Source organism: Capra hircus, chromosome 1 (genome assembly GCF_001704415.2).
Source record: "Capra hircus breed San Clemente chromosome 1, ASM170441v1, whole genome shotgun sequence".
Lineage (NCBI taxonomy): Eukaryota > Metazoa > Chordata > Mammalia > Artiodactyla > Bovidae > Capra > Capra hircus.
Window position 1 is genome coordinate 39,158,703 of NC_030808.1, and position 21,113 is coordinate 39,179,815.

Consider the following 21,113-nt stretch of genomic DNA (forward strand, 5'->3'; position numbering starts at 1 on the left):
TCAAACTCATCAATTCTTCGGCGCTCAGCCTTCTTCACAGTCCAACTCTCACATCCATACATGACCACAGGAAAAAACATAGCCTTGACTAGGCGGACCTTAGTCGGCAAAGTAATGTCTCTGCTTTTGAATATACTATCTAGGTTGGTCATAACTTTTCTTCCAAAGAGTAAGCATCTTTTAATTTCATGGCTGCAGTCACCATCTGCAGTAATTTTGGAGCCCCAAAAAATAAAATCTGACACTGTTTCCACACTTTCCCCATCTATTTCCCAAGAAGTGATGGGACCAGATGCCATGATCTTCGTTTTCTGAGTGTTGAGCTTTAAGCCAACTATTTCACTCTCCTCTTTCACTTTCATCAAGAGGCTTTTTAGTTCCTCTTCACTTTCTGCCATAAGGGTGGTGTCATCTGTATATCTGAGATTATTGATATTTCTCCCGGCAATCTTGATTCCAACGTGTGTTTCTTCCAGTCCAGCGTTTCTCATGATGTACTCTGCATATAAGTTAAATAAGCAGGGTGACAATATACAGCCTTGACGTACTCCTTTTCCTATTTGGAACCAGTCTGTTGTTCCATGTCCAGTTCTAACTGTTGCTTCCTGACATGCATACAGATTTCTCAAGAGGCAGGTCAGGTGGTCTGGTATTCCTATCTCTTTCAGAATTTTCCACAGTTTATTGTGATCCACACAGTCCAAGGCTTTGGCATCGTCAATAAAGCAGAAATAGATGTTTTTTTCTGGAACTCTCTTGCTTTTTGCATGATCCAGCAGATGTTGGTAATTTGATCTCTGGTTCCCCCGCCTTTTCTAAAACCAGCTTGAACATCAGGGAGTTCACGGTTCACATATTGCTAAAGCCTGGCTTGGAGAATTTTGAGCATTACTCTACTAGTATGTGAGATGAGTGCAATTGTGCGGTTGTTTGAGCATTCTTTGGCATTGCCTTTCTTTGGGATTGGAATGAAAACTGACCTTTTCCAGTCCTGTGGCCACTGCTGAGTTTTCCAGACTTTCCGGCATATTGAGTGCAGCACTTTCACAGCATCATGTTTCAGGATTTGAAACAGCTCCACTGGAATTCCGTCACGTCCACTAGCTCTGTTCATACTGATGCTTTCTAAGGCCCACTTGACTTCACATTCCAAGATGTCTGGCTCTAGATTAGTGATCACATCATCATGATTATCTGGGTCATGAAGATCTTTTTTGTACAGTTCTTCCATGTATTCTTGCCACCTCTTCTTAATATCTTCCGCTTCTCTTAGGTCCAGACCATTTCTGTCCTTTATCGAGCCCATCTTTGCATGAAATGTTCCCTTGGTATCTCTAATTTTGTTTTCCTCTATTTCTTCACATTGATCACTGAAGAAGGCTTTCTTATCTCTTCTTGCTCTTGTTTGGAACTCTGCATTCAGATGCTTATATCTTTCCTTTTCTCCTTTGCTTTTCACCTCTCTTCTTTTCACAGCTCTTTGTAAGTCCTCCCCAGACAGCCATTTTGCTTTTTTGCACTTCTTTTCCATAGGGATGGTCTTGATCCCTGTCTCCTGTACAAAATCTCGAACCTCATTCCATAGTTCATCAGGCACTCTATCTATCAGATCTAGACGCTTAAATATATTTCTCACTTCCACTCATAATCATAATCATAAGGGATTTGATTTAGGTCATACCTGAATGGTCTAGCAGTTTTCCCTACTTTCTTCCAGCTCACTAAGCACGGCAGAGAGGAGCTACCCCACATCAGAGGTCAGAGGCAGCAGCCTAGATTAACAGGCTGTGATGGCGCAGGAACGGCTGAGAGGAGCTACCCTGCGTCCAAGGTCAGGGGCAGCAGCTGAGAGGAGCTACCCTGCGTCTGAGGTCAGTGGCATCCGGGAGGAGACACCCCATGTCCAAGGTCAGGGCAGCGGCCAGGAGGAGCTAAACCGTGTCCGAGGCCAGTGGCGTCCAGGAGGAGACAACCCATGTCCGAGATCAGTGGCGGCCAGGAGAAGCCACCTCGCGTGCCAGGCCAGGGGTGGTGACCTTGAGGAACCACCCTGAGCCCAAGGCCAGGGGCGGCAGCTGGGAGGAGCCACCCATGCCTGAGGCCAGGGCCAGCAGCTGGGAGGAGCAACCTGATGAGTGGTGGCTATGCAGGCACAGGAGGGCCTAGAGGAGCTATCCCATGTCAAAGGTCAGGAACAGTGGCAGTAAGAAGATACCCCTCCTCCAAGGTAAGGAACAGCAGCTGTGCTTTGCTGGAGCAGCCATGAAGAGATACCCCACACCAAGGTAAGAGAAACCCAAGAAAGATGATAAGTGTTGCAAGAGGGCATCAGAGGGCAGACACACTGAAACCATACTCACAGAAAACTAGTGAATCTAATCACACTAGGCCCACAGCCTTGTTAACTCAATGAAACCAAGCCATGCCTGCAGGGCAACCTAAGACGGGTGGGTCATGGTGGAGAGGCCTGACAGAATGTGGTCCACTGGAGAACGGAATGGCAAACCACTTCAGTATTCTTGCCTTGAGAACCCCATGAACAGGCAAAATGATAGGATACCAAAAGAGGAACTCCCCAGGTCATTAGGTGCCCAATATGTTACTGGAGATCAGTGGAGTAATAACTCGAGAAAGAATGAAGGGATGGAGCCAAAGCAAAAACAATACCCAGCTGTGGATGTGACTGGTGATAGAAGCAAGATCCAATGCTGTAAAGAGCAATATCGCATAGGAATCTGGAATGTCAGGTCCATGAATCAAGGCAAATTGGAAGTGGTCAAACAAGAGATGGCAAGAGTGAACGTCGACATTCTAGGAATCAGCGAACTAAAATGGACTGGAATGGGTGAATTTAACTCAGATGACCATTACATCTACTACTGCGGGCAGGAATCCCTCAGAAGAAATGGAGTAGCCATCATGGTCAACAAAAGAGTCCAAAATGCAGTACTTGGATGCAATCTCAAAAACGACAGAATGATCTCTGTTCGTCTCCAAGGTAAACCATTCAATATCACAGTTATCCACGTCTATGCCCCAACCAGTAACACTGAAGAAACTGAAGTTGAACTGTCCTATGAAGACCTACAACACCTTTTAGAACTAACACCCAAAAAAGATGTCCTTTTCATTATAGGGGACTGGAATGCAAAAATAGGAAGTCAAGAAACACCTGGAGTAACAGGCAACTTTGGCCTTGGAATACAGAATGAAGCAGGGCAAAGACTAATAGAGTTTTGCCAAGAAAATGCACTGGTCATAGCAAACACCCTCTTCCAACAACACAAGAGAAGACTCTACACATGGACATCACCAGATGGTCAACACTGAAATCAGATTGATTATATTCTTTGCAGCCAAAGATGGAGAAGCTCTATACAGTCAACAAAAGCAAGACTGGGAGCAGACTGTGGCTCCTTATTGCTACCCACTCCTAGTCCCTAAAAATCATACTTTATGCATCTATGAAGTTTATTATTTTTGATTTCACATACAAATGAGATCATGGGTATTTATCTTTCCCTGTGTAGCTTATTTCACTTGGCATAATGTTCTCTAATTTAATCTATGTTGAAAGTGGCAGGATTTCTACCTTTTTAAGGTTGTGTAATAGTCCACATTTTCTTTGTTCATTTTTCTGATAATGAATATTAAAGTCATTCCCATATTTGGGCTACTGTGAATAAAGCTGTAATGAATACGGGAATGCAAATATCTCTGATATGTACTCATCTAATTTTCTTTAGCTATATACCCAGAAGTAGGATTGCTGGATCATATGGTAGCTTTAGACTTTGGGGGAACCTCCATACTGTTTATCATAATGACTGTACCAATTTACCTTCCCATCAATAGTGTTCAAATATGCTAATGTCTCCAAATCTTTGCCATCACTTCTTTTGTCTCTTTGATAATAGTCATTCTATTAATAGTAGTTGTGAGGTGATATTACATTGTGGTTTTTATTTGCTTTATTAGTAAAAGAAAATGAAGATTAAGTTGTGCATATCACAAAAGGATAAACAGTTTTAGATGTAAATTATATTTAATTTTTTTCTTTTAATAATGACTTGATAGCTCTTTATGGTATATATTAAAATACACTACCAGAGAGACAAATCTCTTAGAGGAAAGACCTAAACCCACAACTGAATACCACAGTTAGATAACAAAGAAATCATTCTAAATTTATCCATGTTTTTCTTACTAAAAATAAACTAAAAATTTTCAAGTCTTCTTGAGTTTCAAGTTAAATAAGTAAGTCAGAGTGTTTTAGAATGGTAAAGAATCTGTGCAAATGCAGGAGACCCATGTTCGATCCCTGGGTCCAGAAGATCCCCTGGAGAAGTAAATGGCTACTCACTCCAGTATTCTTCCTTGGAGAATTTCGTGGACAGAGGAGCCTGGCAGACTACAGTTCATAGTGTCATAGTCAGACACAACTGAGTGACTAACACACACAGAGAGCAAAATAAACTACTCATGTCTCCATAACTGGAGATAGCTTTGTAACTTGGAGCAAAATGCCTACAGAAGTTCAGCTCTTCTCCCACAGAAAGTATCATCATTCTTGATTATTCCTTGTCAAAGATATGGTTCCCAGATCCTTGAATATTCATTCCTGGATCATAAATATTGGTAAGAGGCTTGCCGGGAGCCAGTGTGAAGAACTCCGCCCATGGCAAAGGTCATGAGGAACGAGGCTTGGCATACGCAAAGGCGTGATCAAGCCTCAGGAAACCCCCTGTTCCCGAGCATCTACCCCCAAACCAGAGTCTGTTTTATGCTTTCACCTACACCTCTGACTTTACAGGGGGCTCTCCCCCATAACCGTTTCTCTTGGAGAAGGGGTAAACGTGCAGCTCCAAGGCAATAAAAATTCTTGAGCATGACAAGAGTGTTTCAGCTTACGGACTCCTCTGAAGGTTATCTAGCCCACCTGTATAGGTTTGTCCAGCCACATGTGATTGTTTACAGCCTCCCAATCTGAGAGGCAGGAGATGTTTTAGACTTACTAAAGACAAATTCTTTTGGGGAATTAGAAATTATTAGTATAATGGGTTGGTTAGGAATTATATTGGTGAAGGGTTTTTTTTTTTCATTTGTTGTGTCAATAATTGCTGCAAATTCCCTGCTCTGGGTGGGACAAGAATGTCTCAGGTCAAACCTCTCTGCTGACAGACTAGCTTGTGTGACAGGATTATCCATACTCCTGCCACATGATTGTTTACTACCTCTTAACCATAAACAGCACAGAGAGTTTTGGAATATTTTGAGAGTCTTAATTAGCTAGGGCTTTTTCTTCTTGTTGAGTCAATGATTGCCACCAGGCCTCCATATCCTTGGGCACCTGGGAATATATTAATCAATGTATTTGGAATATAGAAAAGGAAATACAGTAGTTTTTGATGTTAGCAATACTAGACTTTTTGAGTTAATGGATTTTCTCTTTTGTAATAGATCACTGTGCTTTGTTATAAATCACTGTGTCCTTGTTATGTAAAAATGTAACTTTATCACTATCTTAAGACCAAATAGATCTTAAGGGGAACATTGGTGAAAGGATTTTCATTTGTTGGGCTGATGTTTGCTGCTAAATCTCCATGCTCCCTACCCTTATAATGAATATAACTAGCATATAGGAGAAATAAGTATTAACCTTTAAGATTAATCATGTTAACCTTGGGTTAAATAGATTCCTTTCTAGATTGTAACTCACTACACCCTCACCCTGTAGGAATGTAACTTTATTTGGAGGGTGGTGTCTGGTTTAAGAAAAAACACCCTTGGAAGAAATAAGTTTTTTTGGTTATTAGAAAGAAAGGATCATAAAATGTCAGCAGGTCTCACTCATGGCCAGAAGATGATGTACCTTTTTTATACATTTATGTGAAGCACCTGATTTTGATAAAGGTCAGGACTGCTGACCCCCGCATGACTCTGTATTCATCCCTATGTGTAACAAAAGGTATATAAGCAAACCCAAAAATAAAGAAATCGGATCAGTTTCCGGAAAGACTGATTCCCCCATGTCGCTTCTTTCTTGCTCCCATTTTTCTGGCTGAATTCCCATCTGGAGCATGGATGCTATTCCACGTAATCCAAGTTATTCAGCCTCTTTTTCTCCACTAATCTTCCTACTACACTATCCATTTCTACTCTCTCTATATCTGTGATTAAATAGGTGTTTTTCCAAAGATGCCGACTCCGTCCCCACCTTCGAATCACCCTGGATCCACCGGGGCTGGACCCCAGCAGAGGCTTACAGCTTTCATAAAAAAGATTTATGTACATTTTTTCTTTGATTTGTATTTACCCTTAAAGAATGATCTATATGGGATTAATTCACAAGCATTAACCAACATAAGATACCATGACAACAAGCAATTTACAAGCTGTCAGTTCTATTATGTTATCTGTACTTTTCCTTCTTATACTGTTTATGCATCTTACACTTCTGGCTACTTCTAATAATAAATAAAACTGTTAGAATAACTGCTATTAAAAATAAGACAAAAGAGAGCATGTAGAGATATTGGATCACTTATGCACTATTGGTGGGAATGCAAATTGGTGTAGCCACTATGGAAAATAGTATGTAGCTCCCTCATAATGTTAAAATTAAACTATCAAACAATCCAGCAATTCAGTGCTTGGGTATTTATCCAGAAGATGGAATCAGGATCTCAAAGAGTTATATGCATGCCTATGTTCAGTGAAGCATTATTCATATTAGCCAAGACATGGAAATAACTTAAACGTTCATCTTTGGATGAGGAAAATGCAGTATATCCATGTGCTATGCTGTGCTTAGTGACACAGTTGCATCCAACTCTTTACGATCCCATGGACTATATAGCCTGTCAGGCACCTCTGTCCATGGATTCTCCAGGCAAGAAGACTGGAGTGGCTTTCCATGTCCTCCTCCAGGGGATCTTCCCAACCCAGGGATCAAACAGGGATATCCTGCATTGCAGGTGGACTCTTTACCAGCTGAGCTACCAGAGACCCAGTATATCCATACATACAATCAGATGTTATTCAGCCTTTAAAAAGAGTGACATCCTGACACTTGCAACAGCATGGATGAAACTGCACAACATCATGCAGAGTGAAATAAGCCAGTCTCAGAAGGACAAGAATTGTGTGATTTCATTTATATATGGAATATAAAACAGTGAAATTCAGATGCAGAGAGTAGAATGATGCTGCCAGGGCCAAGGAGAAGGGAAAATAGGGAGCTATTCAATGGGTATAAAGTTTTGATTATGCAAGACGACAGTCTAGACATACACTATACAACATAGTCATAGTGTCTATAATTGACAACACGATATTGTGCACTTAAAAATTTGTTAAGCAGATATGTGTCATGCTTAGCATTCTCACCTCACATAAAAATAATGGATACAATGAAACTTTTGGAGGTGATGGATGTGTTTATTACTTTGATTGCAGTGAGGCTTTCACTGGTGTATGCATATATTCAAACTAATTAAACCACATACATTAAACATGCAATTTTTGGTATATTAATCATACCTCCACTAAGCTATTTTTAAAGGGGAATTACATAAGCCTGCATTTTTCACAGTCTTGTTAAAGAACATTACACAAAGATTATGTGTTCTCTATAAAATTTTTATTTCTCAAGAGCTTTAAAAAGTGAAAGTTGTGCTTTTATAAAAGACTATCAGAACAATATGTTTCAGGATCATTAACACTTACATGCCACTATTAAAATATGCTGGCTTTCTACATGGCTCAGTGGTAAAGAATCCACTTACTGATGCAGGAGACACAGGAGACCCAGGTTTGATGCCTGTGTTGGGAAGATCTTCTGGAGGAGGAAATGACAACTCACTTCAGTGTTCTTGCCTGTAGAATCCAATAGACAGAGAAGCCTGGTGAGATACAGTTCATAGGATTACAAAAAGCTGGATATGACTGAGCACACAGGCATACAAATCACAATATGCCACATCTTGCTGCAATCATACATCTGTGTTTACTGTTGTGTTTCCTTGTTATTCTGTTGTAAATAAATTTGAATCTTCATTTCAGTCTTTTATTTCTAATTTGTCACTAGAATCTGCACCTAGTTTGTTATACTTGTTGGAAATAATGATCACTTGTGAATACATATTGTTTGAGCATATGTATGCATAAATTATTAAAGTATATGCTCTAGTTAAGATCACCTAGTGAGGAAGCTTGTTTCTATTGTTTCTAACATTTGAAAAATTCACTAAAATATAACTTTATGCTGAATTCAATAACATTGATATTATCATTCAAAAAAAAAAGATTAACACATTCCAGCATCATCTATCAATAAGAAAATAATATATACAATAAAGAAAACATATTAGCCAATCAGAGCATGACTAAGTCTTTTTAATAATCTTATAAAAGTGGTACAAGAGGCTTCCCTGGTGGTTCAGTGGTAAAAAATCTGCCTGCCCATGCAGGAGACACTGGTTCAATCCCTGAATCCGGGAAGACCCCACACGCTGTGGAGCAACTAAGCCTGTGCATGACAGCTATTGAGCCTGTGCTCTAGAGTCTGATGAGAGCCACAATTACTTAAGCCCACATGCCTCAGAGCCCATGCTCAGCAACAAGAGAAGCCGCCACAACAGAAAGTTCACACACCACAACTGGAGAGTAGGCACAACTTGCCACAATTAGAGAAAAGCCTGTGTACTTTTAGCACAGCCAAAAGTAAATAAATAAATACAATTTTTAAAAAGCAAGCTACATTTTCAAAAAAAGTGGTACAAATATTACAAAAATAGCTATTTATATAAATTTAAATTGTCAACAAAGAAATTTTCATTAATAAATTCCATATGCTTTCCCTAATTTTAGTTAATTCAAAATATTTACATATGTGTGAATTTAACTAGAAAAGTACAAAAGTATTTATTGTATGAATTTAAGCTCATATTTTAATTATGTATGATATAGTATCAAACTATTTCAGAAAATATCAAATTTATATACCTTATTTATAAAATCTCTACTTTTAATGCCTATATTTTACCATTATTCATCAAACTCTATTAATGCATGTGGGATGGGCATAATTATTACTACTCTATAGGCTCAATAAAACAAACTACTCTATAGACTCAATAAAACAAAGGTTATTTTCTTGCCATTATTAATCCAGGCACATAGGAGCAGTGGCATTCAAATATAAATTTTTTCTAGGCAAGGTTGCACCAGAGAAAAGGTAGCAAATATCGGAAAGTTGAAAGCAGTATGTGTGCTTTTTTTCAAGATTTGATGATTAACTATGTTCAGAGACCATGGTATAATATAATTTTAGCTAGAGGCTCAGTAATGTATCACAGAGTTCAGATTTGACCTTATCAAAAGTCTCTCAGTGACTAGTTCAAAATTATGGGAAGTATATCCAAGTTAAAGTTGATATAAACTGTTCAGAGATAAAATATCAAGTGAACCTTTACATTATTATTCATGCATACACACACACACACACAAATAATACAATCATACAACTATATATATATATTAGAATATATATCTTATATCACTATAAGAAAGTAAAGTGAACAACCTGATAATGATAATGAAGACCAATTGTGATAAACATAAAACTTTCTAGTTAGTAAAAAATCAGCTGCAGAGCATGAAAGACATCTAAATTGAAAGCAGTTCCTACCAAGATCACCTTAAGTTCACAGGTCAGAATATCACAGTGGCTACAAAAGAGAATGCCTGATTGGATCAAAATTGATTGAAGCAAAAACTAAAGAAGAGAGTATCTAATGAAGCCTTTGTGTTCTCTGGTTGTGAGCAACACTGGGAGAATTAGCTTAACTTCTAGGAAGTAAATTTCAGGCAAGGTTTTAAGAAATAGTGACCCATGCAGAGAAGTTGAGCTAAAATATATAAAGTGAAGAAATCTCTTAAAATGAGGATTGCTTAAGGAAGCTTGCTTTAGACTCAAGAAAATGAAAAATATAGGATCATGAAACTTTTTCAAATACATGAAAGTTCAACACAGGCTTCAAAAAAATGTATGTTACTGCAACAAATAAATACAAATAAAAGGCAGGTTGATTATGACTGAATACATTGAATATAACTCTATTATTAGTTCAGTTTCCATAAGACAATAAGCTAGCATCTCCCCTCCACATGTCTTGAGACTTCTAGAACAAAGTAGCAGGTCTCTTGCAAGTAAAAAATATTTTCTCATGTGCTTGATAATTGACCTGTAGATGGTAGATCTTTATGACTAACACAACATTGCATATTTTTAATACATAATAGTCATTGAGTATTACTAATTCTTAGAAGAAATATAAATTTTAACGTATTCTGGATGAGGTTACAACTTTGTTCTAGACAATGAATTTTATGTGTATTTATTTACTGGGGAGGGGGTGTTCTTAAAATATTTAGAAGCAAGTTGATTTGATATATTTCTCAGACTTCTCATTTTGCTTTCAGCAATATAAAGGGGTTTGGGAAAACCTACCAAAAAAAAAAAAAAAAGATTTTTCATATTGAATTGGTATACATTCCACATTTTCCAAATTTTTATTATAGTTTATTATAGCAAAATATTTAAGGTTGAACTATTAATTATACCTCAATATAGCTGTTTTTAAAAAGAAAAAATTAATAGTGTAGGCACAAACTATATGCTATTCTTTTTTACAAATGAATGAAATGTGACTATAATTTCTTGTAAATCTATACATGGGAGAGTATAAATCTATAAAATATGTGTAATGGCTGAGTGTATGTTTAATGTACACTCTTAGATTATAAAATTAACCTCTGAAAATGGTTGACAATAAAAAACAAACTGCCTCAAGAATGTTAAAACTAGCTATTCTGCTTTTTATTGTAAAATGTCAGGGCTATATTTGTAAATAGCTTCTCAATGGAAAAGGTTTTTCTATTTTAAATTCCCTCAGCATTGACAAAGAAGTGGAGCTAGGGATGAGGATATCTTCATTTTGTATCTTCCTTGATAGTTCTAGAAAATGATGTAGTTGTACTGGTTAGAAAATTTAATAAAATGGGGATTGGAGAAAGACATCACTTTAAATTCTAACTGCAACTTTCTAAAATGAGGATTGTACTGGGACACACACAATTTATAGGGATTTCTTTTTGTTTTGCTTTATAACCACTTGGTTTATAAACAACATGCTACTGGAGAAGAGTGGAAAAATAACTCCAGAAAGAATGAAGAGACAGAGCCAAAGGAAAAACAACATGCAATTGTGGATTTGACTGGTGATGAAAGTAAAGTCCAAAGTGTAAAAATCAATACTGCATAGGAATCTGAATTTAGGTCCATGAATCAAGGCAAATTGGAAGCAGTCAAACAAGAGATGGCAAGAATGAATATCAACATTTTAAGAATAAGTGAACTAAAATGGACTGGAATGACTGAATTTAACTCAGATGACCATTATATCTACTACTGTAGGCAAGAATCCCTTAGAAGAACTGGAATAGCCATCATAGTCAACAAAAGAGTCCAAAATTCAGTAGTTACAATCTCAAAAATGACAAAATGATCTCTGTTCATTTCCAAGGCAAACCATTCAATATCACACTAACCCAAGTCTATGCACCAACCAGTAATGCACAAGTTGAAGTTGAACGGTTCTAAGACCTACAAGACCTTCTAGAACTAACACACACACAAAAAATGTCCTCATCATTATAGGGGACTGGAATGCAAAAATAGGAAGTCAAGAGATACCTAGAGTACCAGACAAATTTGGCCTTGATGTACAAAATGAAGCAGCTCAAAGGCTAACAGAGTTTTGCTAAGAAAATGCACTGGTGATAGCAAACACCCTCTTCCAACAACACAAAGGAAGACTCTACACATGGAAATCACCAGATTGTCAATACCAAAATCAGATTGATTATATTCTTTGCAGCCGAAGATGGAGAAGCTCTATATAGTCATCAAAAACAAGATAGGAGCTGACAGTGGCTAAGGTCATGAACTCCTTATTGCCAAATTCAGACTAAAAAGAAAGTAGGGAAAACCACTAGACTACTCAGGTAAGACCTAACTCAAATCCTTTACAATTATACAGTGGATGTGCCAGATAGATACAAGGGATTAGATCCAACAGAGTGCCTGAAGAACTATGGACAGAGGTCCAGGAGACTGCAGAGGAGGCAGTGATCAAGACCATCTCCAAGAAAAATAAATGCAAGAAGGAAAAATTGTTGTCTAATGAGGCCTTACAAATGACTGAGAAATGAAGAGAAGCTAAAGGAAAAGAAGAAAAGGAAAGATATACCCATTTGAATGCAGAGTTCCAAAGAATAGCAAGGAGAGTTAAGAAAGCCTTTCTCAGTGATCAATGTAAAGAAATAGAAGAAACCAATACAATAGGAAAGACTTCTTCAATAAAAATTAGAGATACCTAGTGAATATATCATGCAAAGAGGAGCGCAATTAAGGACAGAAATGGTATGGACTTAACAGAAGCAGAAGATATTAAACGAGGTGGAAAGAATACACAGAAGTACTATGCAAAAAATATATGAATGACCCAGATAACCACAATGGTATGGTCACTCACTAGAGCCAGATCCTGGAATGCAAAGTCAAGTGGGCTTTAGGAAGCACCACTATGAACAGAGCTAGTGGAGGTGATGGAATTCCAGTTGAGCTATTTCAAATCCTGAAAAATGATGCTGTGAAAGTGCTGCACTCAATATACCAGCAAATCTGGAAAACTCTGCAACTGCCACAGGATTGGAAAAGATCAGTTTTCATTCCAATCCCAAAGAAAGGCAATGTCAAAGCATGCTCAAACAACCACACAATTACCCTCATCTCACATGCTAGTAAGTAATGATCAAAATTCTCCAAACCAGGCTTCAACAGTATGTGAACCATGAACTTTCAGATGTTTAAGCTGGATTTATAAAAGGCAGAGGAACAGGAGATCAAATTGCCAACATCCACTGGATCATTGCAAAGGTAAGAGAGTTCCAGAAAAAACATCTATTTCTGCTTTATTGACTATGCCAAAGCCTTTGACTGTGTGGATCACAATAAACTGTGGAAAATTCTGAGAGAGATAGGAATACCAGAACACCTGACCTGCCTCCTAAGATCTGTATACCGGTCAAGAGGCAATAGTTAGAACTGGACATGGAACAACAGACTGGTTCCAAATGGGAAAGGAATACGTCAAGGCTGTATATTGTCACCCTGCTTATTTAACTTCTATGCAGAGCACATCATGAGAAACACTGGGCTGAAAGAAGCACAAACTGGAATGAAGATTGATGGGAGAAATATCTATAACCTCAGATATGCAGTGACATAACATTATGACAGAAAGTGAAGAACTAAAGACCCTCTTGATGAAAGTGAAAATGTTGGCTTAAAGCTCAAGATTCAGAAAACAAAGATCATGGCATCTGGTCCCATCACTTCATGGCAAATAGAAGGGGAAACAGTGGAAACAGTGACAGACTATTTTCTCTTGGGCTCCAAAATCAGTGCAAATGGTAACTGCACACATGAAATTAAAAGATGCTTGCTCCTTGGAAGAAAAACTACGACCAAACTAGACAGCATATTAAAAAGCAGAGGTATTACTTTGCCAAAAAAGTTCCATCTAGTCAAAGCCATGGTTTCTCCAGTAGTCATATATGGATGTGAAAATTGGACTATAAAGAACCTGAGCACTGAAGAATCAATGCCTTTCAACCGTGGTGTTTGAGAAGACTCTTGAGATTCCCTTGGACTGCAAGGAGATCCATCCAGTCAATCCTAAAGGAAATCAGTCCTGAATATTATTTGGAAGGACTGACACTGAAGCTGAAGCTCCAATACTTTTTCACCACCTGATGCGAAGAACCGACTCATTGGAAAAGGTCCTGATGCTGGGAAAGATTGAAGGCAGGAGAAGAAGGGGATGACAGAGGATGAAATGGTTGGATGTCATCAGTGACACGATGGACATGAGTTTACATAAACTCCATTAATTGGTGATGGACAGGAAAGCCTGGCATACTGCAGTCCATGGGATCACAAAGAGTCAGACATGATTGAGCTACTGAGCTGAACTGAACTAATAACCCTTTTTCCTTACATGAGAAGCATTCACCAAAAAAAAGATATGGAATTGTTTAAAAAATCCATAAAACAATAGTAATGTTAGTTAATTATTTCCATCTGGAAGGAGTAAAGCAGTTATAAAGCAGTATGATTAGTTTACATGTGTTTTTGATTAGTGTGAATAGGAGATTTGTCATAATCACAGGACTTTAAAGAACTTTGTTTCAATTTTGACTCAGATGTAAAATACTTGGCTCTGTATCTTCTATTAATCTAAGTATGCAATGAAGGAAATAATCTAATAAATAACAAGCCTCTGATTTTGATGTAATGGGCTTGAGGTAGAAAGTCCAATTAAGAATAGTCCTCCACCTAATTAGAAATTCACCTGGATGGAGACAGAGCCCTTTCAAGCAGGTTAATAAAAGAAGGGTCATGGGATGCTGTATTCTTTTTTTGTTAGAGGATGTAGTAAGATTCATGTCAAGCCTAATCATTTTTCTTATAAAATTAAGGCAAGTAATAAAAAAAGAGTTACATAGTATTACTAAGTCGTAATGCGTCCCCTTGTTTGAAAGCAGTTTTGGGTTTCTGTGCTATTGTTATGGGTTGCCTTTCTTTCTCTTTTACTTGTGCCATCATAACAGTGTTTGCACCTGTCCCAGATGCATCTGTTCTGTGCCATCTGTGTATCTTATTGCCAAGTAGCACGTGTCTTTGTGAAAGTCATTAGTATAAATATTGAATAAGACTATATACCCAGTACATGTGCTTATATGCTTAGAGGCTTTTAGCACATAGATACTAAATACAAACATCTAAACTTTGGTTATAGTAACTTACCAAATTATAAAGCCATGAAATTATATTATCTTATAATGTATGGTTCTTCATTTCACACACACACATATACCACCATCACCACCAGCAGTACCCAAAGGTGTAAAAAAGTAAAACTAACCCTTGTACTCAAAGTTCCATATTTCCAAGAGTGTTAATTCTGTTATAAGATTTAGGAAACAATTTGAAACTCAACATAAAGACATCATTTTCATTACATAAAATCTCTCACCTTGAGGCTACTAAGTGAGGAAAGAATTCCCTGCTGTATGAAATGTAGAGGAAGATCAAGTAAAAAATAATAATTGTATAATAAACCTTTATCATTTTCATAAAATATTACTCTATCCAAATATTCTAATTATAGTAAATGAAAAGATTAATTATAAAAGATGACATTGATGAATTAATCCCAATCAGTGTCATGAAGTATCTTGTGAGTTAAATCTTTCCAACTTCACCATCAAAATTGTTAGAAAAGATGTATTTTAAGTAAAGCAATAAAATTTATTTTAGAGAGGAACTATTGGATGTGAGAGTTGGACTGTGAAGAAGGCGGAGCACCGAAGAATTGATGCTTTTGAACTGCGGTGTTGGAGAAGACTCTTGAGAATCCCTTGGACTGCAAGGAGATCCAATAAGTCCATTCTGAAGGAGATCAGCCCTGGGATTTCTTTGGAAGGAATGATGCTAAAGCTGAAACTCCAGTACTTTGACCACCTCATGCGAAGTGTTGACTCATTGGAAAAGACTCTGATGCTGGGAGTGATTGGGGGCAGGAGGAAAAGGGGACGACAGAGGATGAGATGGCTGGGTGGCATCACTGACTCGATGGATGTGAGTCTGAATGAACTCTGGGAGTTGGTGATGGACAGGGAGGCCTGGCGTGCTGAGATTCATGGGGTTGCAAAGAGTTGGACACAATTGAGCGACTGAAATGAACTGAACTGAACTGAATTCCCTCCTCCATACAGAGAATATAATTATAGGAGAATAAGAAACAACTATGATGTGCAGTAATTCCTTTTACTAAAACTATAAAACTATGATCCTTAGTAATTCAAGAGTAAACTGATTATGACCTGTACCAGGTAGAATTTGTGGAAAAGGCAAATGTAAAAACATTAGAGTTTGATTTATACTATAGACTGCATAATATTTTAGTAATTGATTGGGTAAGAGTAGAGAAGCAAGGAATGAAAGTCGCTCAGTCGTGTCCAACTCTTTGCAACCCCATGGACTGTACAGTCCATGGCATTCGCTAGGACAGAATACTGGAGTGGGTAGCCTATCCCTTCTCCAGAGCTCTTCCCAAACCAAGGATTGAACTCAGGTCTCCCACATTGCAGGGAGATTCTTTACCAGCTGAACCACAAGGTAAACCCAAAATACTGTAGTGGGTAACCTATCCCTTTTCTAGCAGATTACAGGACACAGGAATTGAACCAGTGTCTCCTGCATTACAGGAAGATTCTTTACCAACTGAGCTATCAGGGAAGCCTGAGAAGTAAGGAAATGAGGTTCAAAAGGTTGAAGATTTCTCCATCCATTAGTGTCCTCTTTGATTTCTTTCATCAGTATTAATCTCAAAAATATACAAGCAACTTATGCAACTAAATTCCAGAAAAATAAACGACCCAATCAAAAAATGGGCCAAAGAACTAAATAGACATTTCTCCAAAGAAGATATATGGATGGCTAACAAACACATGAGAAGATGCTCAACATCACTCATTATTAGAGAAATGCAAATCAAAACCACAACGAGGTACCACTTCACACCAGTCAGAATGGCTGCGATCCAAAAATCTGCAAGCAATAAATGCTGGAGAGGGTGTGGAGAAACGGGAACCCTCTTCCGCTGTTGGTGGGAATGCAAACTAGTACAGCCACTATGGAAAACAGGGTGGAGATTCCTTAAAAGATTGCAAATAGAACTGCCATATGACCCAGCAATCCCACTGCTGGGCATACACACCAAGGAAACCAGAATTGAAAGAGACACATGTACCCCAATGTTCATCGCAGCACTGTTTATAATAGCCAGGACATGGAAACAACCTAGATGTCCATCAGCAGATGAATGGATAAGAAAGCAGTGGTACATATACACAATGGAGTATTACTCAGCTGTTAAAAAGAATTCATTTGAATCAGTTCTGATGAGATGGATGAAACTGGAGCCGATTATACAGTGTGAAGTAAGCCAGAAAGAAAAACACCAATACAGTATACTAACACATATATATGGAATTTAGAAAGATGACAATGATGACCCTCTATGCAAGACAGCAAAAAAGACACAGATGTGTATAGCGGACTTTTGGACTCAGAGGGAGAGGGGGAAGGTGGGATCATTTGGGAGAATGGCACTGAAACATGTATACTATCATGTAAGAATCAAATCACCAGTCTATGTCCGATGCAGGATACATCATGCTTGGGGCTGGTGCATGGGGATGACCCAGAGGGATGTTGTGGGGAGGAAGGTGGGAGGGGGATTCATGTTTGGGATCGCATGTACACCCGTGGTGGATTCATGTCAATGTATGGCAAAACCAATGCTGTATTGTAAAGTAAAATAAAGTAAAAATAAAAATTTAAAGTATTAAGAAAGAAAAAGGTTGAAGATTTTTAGATCTTGTTAAGAGATGAGAGAAATGATAATATCATTTGCTAAACCAGGTAACACTGAGAGGATAGCAATATTTATAGGATGAAGTGAGGAGCTTAAAATTGCATATAACAGTTTGAAGGGCCCATAAGGCCACTGCATAAATAAATATTTTGAGTATTTAAGGACATTGTTCTAGAATTCCAAAGAGAGACCAGTGATGGAGAGTTAGTATAAGTGGTACTTTTAATGAGTTGTCCAAGGAAAGTTTGTGGAAAGAGAAGACAGTATTAAAATAAAAAATACTTAGTTCAGTTCAGTTACTCAGTCATGTCCAGCTCTTTGCCTCCCCATGGACTGCAGCATGTCGGCTTCCCTGTCCATAACCAGCTCCCAGGGCTTACTCAAACTCACATCCATCGAGTCAGTGATGCCATCCAACCATCTCATCCTCTGTGGCCCCCTTCTCCTCCTCCTCCTGCCTTCAGTCTTTCCCAGCATCAAGGTCATTTCAAATGAGTCAGTTCTTTGCATAAGTTTCAGTTCAGTCGCTCAGGGTATCTGACTCTTTGGGACCCCATGGACTGCAGCATGCCATGCTTCCCTGTCCATCACCAATTCCAGGAGCTTACTCAAACTCATGTCCATCGAGTCAGTGATGCCATCCAACCATCTCATCCACTATCATTCCCTTCTTCTCCTGCTGTCAATCTTTCCTAGCATCAGGGTCTTTTCAAATGAGTCAGTTCTACCCATCAGGTGGCCAAAGAATTGCGGTATCAGCTTTAGCATTCCAATGACTATTCAGGACTGATTTCCTTTAGGATGGACTGGTTTGAGCTCCTTGCAGTCAAAGGGACTCTTAAAAGTCTTCTTCAACACCACAGTTCAAAAGCATCAATTCTTTGGCGTTCAGATTTCTATATAGTCCAACTCTCACACCCATACATGACTACAGGAAAAAATAGCTCTGCGTTTTAATACGCTGCAGGTTCGTCATTGCTTATCTTCCAAGGAGCAAGCTCCTTTTAATTTCCTGGCTGCAATCACCATCTGCAGTGATTTTGGAGCCCAAGAAAATAAAGTAAGCTACTATTTTGGCTGTTTCCTTATCTATCTGCCATGAAGTGATGGGACCAGATGCCATGATCCTAGTTTTCTGAATGTTGAGCTTTAAGTCAACCTTTTCACTCTCCTCTTTCACTTTCATCAAGAGGTGCTTTAGTTCTTCTTCACTTTCTTCCATAAGAGTGGTGCCATCTGCATATCTGAGATTATTGATATTTCTTCTGGCAATCTTGATTCCAGCCCAGTGTTTCTCATGATGTACTCTGCATACAAATTAAATAAGTGGGGTGACAATATACAGCCTTAACATACTCCTTTTCCAATTTGGAACCAGTCTGTTGTTCCATGTCCAGTTCTAACTGTTGCTTCCTGACCTGCATACAGATTTCTCAGGAGGCAGTTCAGGTGGTCTGGTATTCCCATCTTTTTCAGAATTTTCCACAGTTTATTGTGATCCACACAGTCAAAGGCTTTGGCATAGTCAATAAAGCAGAAATAGATGTTTTTTTTTTCTGGAACTCTCTTGCTTTTTCCATGATCCATTGGATGTTGGCAATTTGATCTCTGGTTCCTCTGCCTTTTCTAAATCCATCTTAAACATCTGGAAGCTCATGGTTTACATATTGCTGGAGCCTGGCTTGGAGAATTTTGAACTTTACTAGCATATGAGATGAGTGCAATTTTGCAGTAGTTTGAGCATTCTTTGGCATTGCCTTTCTTTAGACTATAATCTGTAAAAACATTGAATTACTATGTTGTAAACCTGCATTTAATGTATTTTATAATATTGCAAAATAAACAGAGACAACAACAAGAGTACAACAGAAACTGTTATCTGCTGAAGGATATGATTTCAGTACACAAAGTGTGTGGTCTATTCATGGTGGTGAATAGCAAGTTTGTTTCCTAATTTCACAGGATCTCTTTTATTTTTATTTTTATTTTTCCTTTATTTTGCTTTACAATACTGTATTGGTTTTACTATACATTGACATGAATCAGCCATGGGTGTACATCAGTTCCCAATCCTGGACCCCCCTCCCACCTCCCCCCCCATATCATCTTTCTGGATCATCCCTGTGCACCAGCCCCAATCATCCTATATCCTGTATCAAACATAGACTGGCAATTCATTTCTTACCTGATAGTATACATGTTTCAATGCCATTCTCCAAAATCATCCCACCCTCTCCCTCTCCCACAGAGTCTAAAAGTTCGTTCTATACATCTGTGTCTCTTTTGCTGTCGCGCATAGAGAGTTATCATTACCATCTTTCTAAATTCCATATATATGTGTTAGTATACTGTATTGGTGTTTTTCTTTCTGGCTTACTTCACTCTGTATAATCGGCTCCAGTTTCATCCACCTCATTAGAACTGATTCAAATGTATTGTTTTTAATGGCTGAGTAATACTCCATTGTGTAAATGTACCACAGCTTTCTTATCCATTCATCTGCTGATGGACATCTAGGTTGCTTCCATGTCCTGGCTGTTATAAACAGTGCTGCAATGAACATTGGGGTACACGTATCTCTTTGAATTCTGGTTTCCTCAGTGTGTATGCCCAGAAGTGGGATTGCTGGGTCATAAGGCAGTTCTATTTGCAATTTTTTAAGGAATCTCCACCCTGTTCTCCATAGTGGCTGTACTAGTTTGCATTCCCACCAACAGTGTAAGAGGGTTCCCTTAAGCTTAAACTTTGGGAGGATATGAGACCCTAAAATTCAGGGTAAGGTTATAAGGGATGTATCAGTTGTAGCTGGAGACAATAAGACCTAAACTTTCTCCTAGAATCACCCCTTCCTTTCCTGTTTGAAGAGGTTAGTTTCCCCTTCCCTGTGTTAATAGAATCTGTAGTGATTGCCTTGCAAGGAACTGTTGATATTAGTAAGACTATTACCCTAACATATTTCAGTGCTTCTAGATCTATAATAAAACAACTTGCCAACTGTCATTATAGAGTGAATTACAAAATATGACTTGTGAGATGGTGCAGTGCATGCCAAAAGAATCACAAAACTTTCACCAAATTATGTTTAAAAAAATATAGGGAATATATGTAAGATTTCATTTTAAGAGTCAGTGATCACAGCAGAAGAAAGAGAAAGGTGTAGTCACCCTATGAAATATGAAATAACAGAATTTTCCTGTTATGTTTTTAGAGAGATGACTCCAATAGCTTGGACAAATGGAATGCTGAAACAAATTTATCACATAAAATCTGCTTTCAGCCTAACCATTTCCTAGAAAGTATCCATGAATCCATCCATTCCACAAGGAAAATCCACAAAAGAAAGGAGTGACAGCATCCGAGATGAGTTCTACTGTGACTCTTCTCCAGTGATCAGCTAAACTTCTAATGTCAAACTCAGCGTCCTGAATTTAGTGGCCATGATGCAGTTTTGAGCTCTCTCTGAAGCATCTTTAGTCTTTATGCCTAGCTGCCTTGGAAGCTCTGTGATACATTTCAGTAGATGATGTTTTAAATAAGTTTATA